This window comes from Saccostrea cucullata, unplaced genomic scaffold, assembly GCF_032062105.1.
Source record: "Saccostrea cucullata isolate Sc308-1 unplaced genomic scaffold, CSIRO_AGI_Scuc_v1 ctg6537, whole genome shotgun sequence".
In the NCBI taxonomy this organism is placed as follows: Eukaryota; Metazoa; Mollusca; class Bivalvia; order Ostreida; family Ostreidae; genus Saccostrea; species Saccostrea cuccullata.
Genome location: NW_026928533.1, coordinates 25,363 through 32,027, shown reverse-complemented (window position 1 = coordinate 32,027; position 6,665 = coordinate 25,363). Strand labels below are relative to the sequence as shown.

General features: G+C 34.7%; 1 long non-coding RNA gene across 1 annotated transcript; it reads left to right on the top strand.

Moving 5' to 3' along the window:
* The first annotated feature begins 227 nt into the window (after positions 1-227).
* Positions 228-5,026, top strand: LOC134277863 (uncharacterized). The gene is made up of 3 exons (XR_009994339.1): positions 228-541; positions 1,457-1,645; positions 4,605-5,026. It is a non-coding gene; the product is annotated as an uncharacterized LOC134277863 (long non-coding RNA).
* Positions 5,027-6,665: the final 1,639 nt, after the last annotated feature.

Sequence of the window (6,665 nt, the reverse complement as noted above, 5' to 3'; positions counted from 1 at the left end):
CGCGATGTACTAAACACTGATTTGACCTGATTCAAATTTGTCTGTGAATGTTCCAAACAATTGAATTTTTGTATAGCATATGCCTCGAAGTCATAAAGTCTGTATATAAGTAAGTTAAAATACTCAATATTACCATTTAATTAAAAAATTAAAACGTCAGGTAAATATCAGGTCTCTAGTATATCCCGTTTTTAGTGTGCCCCTTCGAGTCTTAAACATCTTACAAACTGAAAATAGAATGATTTGTGAAGTTGAACGTTTTCTCACCAAAGAATACGTATGTAGACATGCACACTCATTTAATCTGCAGCTACGAAGTACTTTGTCACTCCTCTGGAACATTATTCTAAGCAGAATTATTCAGATTCATATATTCTAAGAAACTTGTGTGAATTGTTTACGAGGAAATTCCAACTGTCACATTAACAAGGATGAGCACTCTTGACTCTGCTTGGGATTTCCTAGTGATAATTGCATCGAGTGATGAAAGAGCTGACGGCGACATTTTAATGTATGATTGGCTTGGACCATTGGAATGAAGGTTAGAATATTTTTTTATTACTTAAAATACATGACAGTGACATACATTGATATTATTAGAAATACACAGACATACCGATATATTATCTGTTTTACAGTTCAGACGCTCCCTGTTTGGCTTGTAAATCCCCACAGCTTTATATTATACTTTTTTTTTAATTTGAGAATGTAATTTCAACAAGTCTTACTCACTCAGTCACTGTTACTTTCAAAACCAAAAATGCAAAAATTCCAACACAACAGTCCTACTATCTATCATAGTGATCATACCCTATAATTCAAACTGCACTTAGTGTTACAGAATATATTCAACTAATTATATATTGACAGTGTGACTGTTAGGGTGAAGGCAGATACTTATTTAGTTTTATAATTTAGATTGTGCTTGTCAAGCCGCATTTGACATAATGGTGCATCCATGCACAGTGTTCACACTGAGAGTTTATTCAAATGTTTAATTCGAATGATTTCACTGCTCGTTAAATTACTTCCCATTAGCTCCATGTGAACATGACTAAGGATAGCTAATTCAAATTAAATAGAAATGAATTTTGAATGTAGCTTAAACATGTTAAAGAAGCTAAGCACTGTGGGTCCAAAGTATACTGTGGAAAAATTGTGTGGAGCAATGTGCAAGTCAAATCTTCTTTTGCCGAGGTGTTATCATAAGAGCTCGCATTATGGGCAGGGATTTGTGCTGCTGTCTGGACTCGCAATAAATAGATGTTTTCAAAAAGTCTGAATTTTTTTAATGTCATACTTTACTGACAAAAAAGGACAAATATTGCTCAGTTAAATTGCAAAAGAAATTTGTTTAAAAAAATTGTAATAATAGAAAGTTTGCTTTTTTGTTTGATAAGACTGCTGTAATGGTTTAATGTTTGTTTATTTGCCTTAATCATAGTTACATTTTCAGTCATTTCATGGTGCCACCACTTGGGATGGTATTAGCTGCAAATATAGACTTGTACTTAGCACTTGTTGCCTTTAAGAAGTATGAGATCCATTTTGTGCTAACACCTACCATGACACAGAATCTTGGTTTATTCAGTCTCATAGGAGTAACCTGTCTAAAGCATTTAGCAATGGGATTGGAGCCTGAGACGTAAGGTTCAATTTCTTATTGATACTTTGATTGATAATATTTATTTGAGAATTTCACTTATTCACATACTTAGAGATGTTGATATATACTGTTGAATAGCATCACATAGACCTTTACTTAGCTAACTTAAGTAAACATGTACTGTGAGGTTTTTAAGGTCTCATTCATTTTATATGCCGGATGCATGTTAAGGAACATTACTGCATAAATGTTTTTGTCTTAAATTTGAAGCTCTTTACTAATGCCCAGTTCACACGGAGAGTTTAATTCGAATTAAACATAAGTTTACTGCGAATCAGCTTCGCTTAGCGTTCACACGGAGAATTTAATGCGAATTAGTTTACTTCGCATTAGTTTACTGCGCATTAAATTACTTCGCATTAGCTCCGTGTGAACGCTAAGCGAAGCTAATTCGAATTAAATTTTGGGGCATGCGTAATGGCAAAATTAAGTAAAATGCGTCATGTCGGTGGTCAGCTTGAAGTGCTTGTGCTATTTTTGTGTGAAAATTTAAGAAAAAATGTGTTAATCACTAAAATATGTCTCCAGACACTGTGACATTATGTCAAATGCATCTGCTTCTGCATAAGGTGACGTGATTTGCAAATGACGTCATAATAGCCTTCCTCACGCCTGACTGTCGAAGTAAAATTTTAATTCGCATTAGTTTACTTCGCATTAGCTGTCGTGTGAACGCAATTTAATTCGCATTAGTTTGATTCGCATTAGTTTACTTCGCATTAATTTACTGCGAATTAAATTCTCCGTGTGAACAGGGCATTATATAGAGATATGTTACCATATAGTGTTAAACGTCTTCAAATTAGGGTAGACCTTTACTTTAAACTCAGCAATGTGAGTGTGTTGTGTGAACTTGTGTTAGCAAGACAGTGTGTTGTATGAAATTGTGTTAGTCTGACAGTGGGTTGTGTGAATACTTGTTAGCTGTTGCGTAAACTAGTGTAAGCGAGACAGCGTGTTGTGTGAAATCGTGTATAAAGTGTAAGTGTGACAGTGTGTTGTGTAAACTCGTGTTAGCTAGACAGAGTGTTGATTGAACTCGTATTAGCGAGACTTCGTGTTGTGTAAACTTGTGTTAGTGAGACTGCATGTTGTGTAAACTCGGGTTAGCGAGACTGCGTGTTGTGTAAACTCATGTTAGCGAGACAGCGTGTTGTGTGAACTCTTATTAACGAACAGCATGTTGTGTGAATTTGTGCTAGCGTGTCAGTGTGTTGTGTGAACTTGTGTTATCCTGAAAATTTGTCGTGTGAACTGGTGTTAGAGAGACAGTGTGTTGTGTGAACTTGTGTTAGCGATATTGCATATTGTGTGAACTCTTGTTAGCGAGACTGTGTGTTATGTAAACTCGTGTTAGAGAGACAGCGTGTTGTGTGAACTCGTGTTAGCGATATTGCATGTATTTTGAATTTGTGTTAGCGTGACAGTGTGTTGTGTAAACTCGTGTTAGCCTGACAGTGTGTTTTGTAAAATGGTATTAAGATTACAGTGTGTTGTGTGAAATGGTATTAGGATGACAGTGTGTTATCGCAACAGCGTTTGGTGCGAACTTGTGTAAGTGAATAGTGAGACAGCCTGTTTTGTGAATTTGTGTTAGCGTGACAGTGTGTTGTGTGAACTCGTGTTAGCCTGACAGTGTGTTGTGTGAAATGGTATTAGGATGACAGTGTGTTGTGTGAAAATGGTTTTAGGATGACAGTGTGTTATCGCAACAGCGTTTGGTGCGAACTTGTGTTAGTGAATAGTGAGACAGCCTGTTTTGTGACTTTGTGTTAGCGTGACAGTGTATTGTGTAAACTCGTGTTAGCGTGACAGTGTATTGTGTAATTTCATGTTAGTGAGATTGCGTGTTGTGTAAACTCATGTTAGCGTGACAGTGTGTTGTGTGAATTCATCTAAGCGTGACAGTGTGTTGTGTGAACTTGTGTTAGCTAGACAGTGTGTTGTATAAACTCATATTAGCGAGACTGCGTGTTGTGTAAACTTGTGTTAGCCAGACAGCGTGTTGTGTGAACTTGTGTTAGCAAGACAGCGTGTTTGTGAATTCGTGTTAGCATGATAGTGTGTTGTGTGAACTTGTGTTAGCCTGATATTTTGTTGTGTGAAATTGTATTAGCGTCACAGTGTGTTGTGTGTTAGTGTGACAGCGTGTGGTGCAAACTTGTGTTAGTGCGAAAGTGTTTTTCAGTGTTGTGATGGCGAGCTGTGTGATAGCCTAATGGCATCTTTTGTGTCAGTAAGATGGCACGTTTTTATGAAAGTGCTATTGAGCTTTAGCAAGTGGCCCTATCTGGACACACCTTATTATGATTGATCAGTTCTCAGATATACAGTGAATTACCGGTATTATTGTCAACATGAAATCAGCATTTACAGTTGCAATTACCTAGTTAGTAATCATAAGATATTGGTTTGCCAGTTATTAAAATTATGGTGTTCCAATGATGTGAAGTTGCAGTGTGTTAGCATGTTAATTTCAACAGACTGCCACTCCAATGCAGCTTTAAACAACAGGCTGCTGTGTTAACACAAAACAAAATATCATGCAAACAGAACTCTAAACAATCTGTTGAGTGTTAGCTTCACTGCGTGTTGGATTCAGTGTGCTGGCATATTATCACTGACGTACATGCTAGCACATTGTCACCTCGTGCTAGTATGTTGTCATAAATACTCTAGCACATTATCCTAGACCCGCTAGTGCATTATTACTTTGCACTTGTATGTTGTCTTATTAGGGAATAGCATAAATGACTGCCTTGATTGGTGTAAACTTCTTTTAATTGATGAAAGAGTACATTAAAATTTACAAATTATACAGGGAAAATGTGACAATATCTTAGAACTCAATTTTATAATCTAATTTATAATCTCATGAATTGCATGTTTTATTGATAAAAGAATTATAAATTAAAAAATTTAAATTTCTTTTTGATAGGTGTGACTCATCTGAATACTGAATTTTGATACCAAGCATGACCGTGATTTGCCAGAAGATCATCTGTTTGGATGTGACATGGAATAAACAGCATAGTGAAAATAAGTCAAGTTTTGGTTTGTGACGACAACTTTTAAACACACTGTGTATCATTTTTAAATTTTGATTTCACAACATAAATCCACAAATATGAGCATATCAATTGCTCTCGGTTTTTCAAGTGAAATAGTTTTTGTAACAGAAATACATGTACCAGTAATTACATTGGACAAAATGTTATTTTTAAATATAATAATATTTTGTTTGTGTTGCATGTTGACCTCTTTATTAAGGTCTTCCCTTTCAAAGTTTAGACTTACTTATTCTAATGATTTAGATAGATCCTCTGTCTTCAGCAGGAATATAAGATCTTGTAATACATGTATGTGTATTTTTACAGTATAATGTAAAAAAAAAAATTATTTTGGCTCATACAATTAAATAAAGTCATATACATGTGTATGATTCCAAGGAATTCAATACATAGGGCATGTACATGTAGTTTTCTAAAACAAGATTAAAGAGATGTCCAGTCACATTTCAATGTCAACTGCAAAACTGTGCCTGTTGCATACTTATTAGCCCATCTGAGCTAAAGGAACAAGTAAATTTTTTAAAAACATAATTTTATCCATTATCATCATTGTCTAAAATTTCACAATATCATTTTCCAGAACCAAAGTGAAACTTGGCATAGAGCATCCTTAGTGTAGGGATTCAAATTGTTCTTATGCAGGGCAATACTTTCAAAGAGATTTGTTTCTTTAATGCTGTAAATGTATTATATTTAGCATGTACAATATTTGGTGGAAATTGACTTTTGAATAAGTTAGTGTAGATATTCTTATTTTTATTTATGTACAAAACTTTTAGCTTCGTACTTGATTTAGTGATTGCTGCATTCCGCAAAAGCCGCTAAAAAAGAATACACAGCCATATGTAATATGTTTACAATAAACCTTTCAGAGAATTTTACACTCCTATTGAGGTACCACCAGTTGCTAGTGGAAAGCTGCAAATTCGAAATATACACAACACATTTCTGTGCGTTTATTATAAAAGTATTGTTCTACTTACTGATTGCAACTAATGAAGATTGTTCATCATTATTGTAAATACATTTGGATTTTTTGATTTATTATATAAAAATTTGTTTATTTTATTTACCTAGTTATATTGTATATTAAATGATTTTTAAGCCATTTTTAAGATGGTAATGTAGCAAAACACTTATGTTTCTGTAGTATGACACGTTTCACAAACATAATTGTAACAAAGATGATATATCCGATATCAAAAGTCATAATATTGGAAGTTTAACTGTTGTGGATACGATTTCAAGAATGCTGTTAGAGAGAGTACCCTTTAGACCTCATGCTCACACCAAATTAAAGAATTCAAGTAAGGGTTTTTGAGACAAATCGAAAAAGAGAATGTTAGCAAAGTTGACAATCTAGACAGAAACATTTAATCTTTTGCTGATCGCTTGGAAGGAAGACCCACTCGTTGCTTTGCAACGAGCTTTGCTCTAGTTCTTATTATTTTTCTTCCTGGGAAAATTTTGTCCGCGAGTGATCTTGTAAACTATACATCCGACTTAGGTAAAACCTTTTTAGGGTCACTAGGGATGTTATGTAGATTTGCCGAACGAAGGTCATTTTACGCGCACATGCTTGCAAGAGCAAGCACGTGCAACACGTTAAATGGCCAATATAAGGTATTTTGACTAAACTTTTCTATTTTTTGATGAAATGGTTTGAAACTCATAATGTAAGGATATATTAGTAGTATACACTAGATGACATGGTCAAAATAGCAAGATCTCACGCGCATGCACGTGCGCTTTGCTCTGATTGGCTGAAACTTAAGTCTCAATATTTTTCTTGTTTTTTGACGAAATCCTTTGAAATTTTTATCATAGCTTTGCATTACGATATCCTACAACACGATATATAGCAATTATCATGAAAACACGTGTATGCACGTGTGCTGCAATCTGATTGGCCGAAACTTTAAATAGCT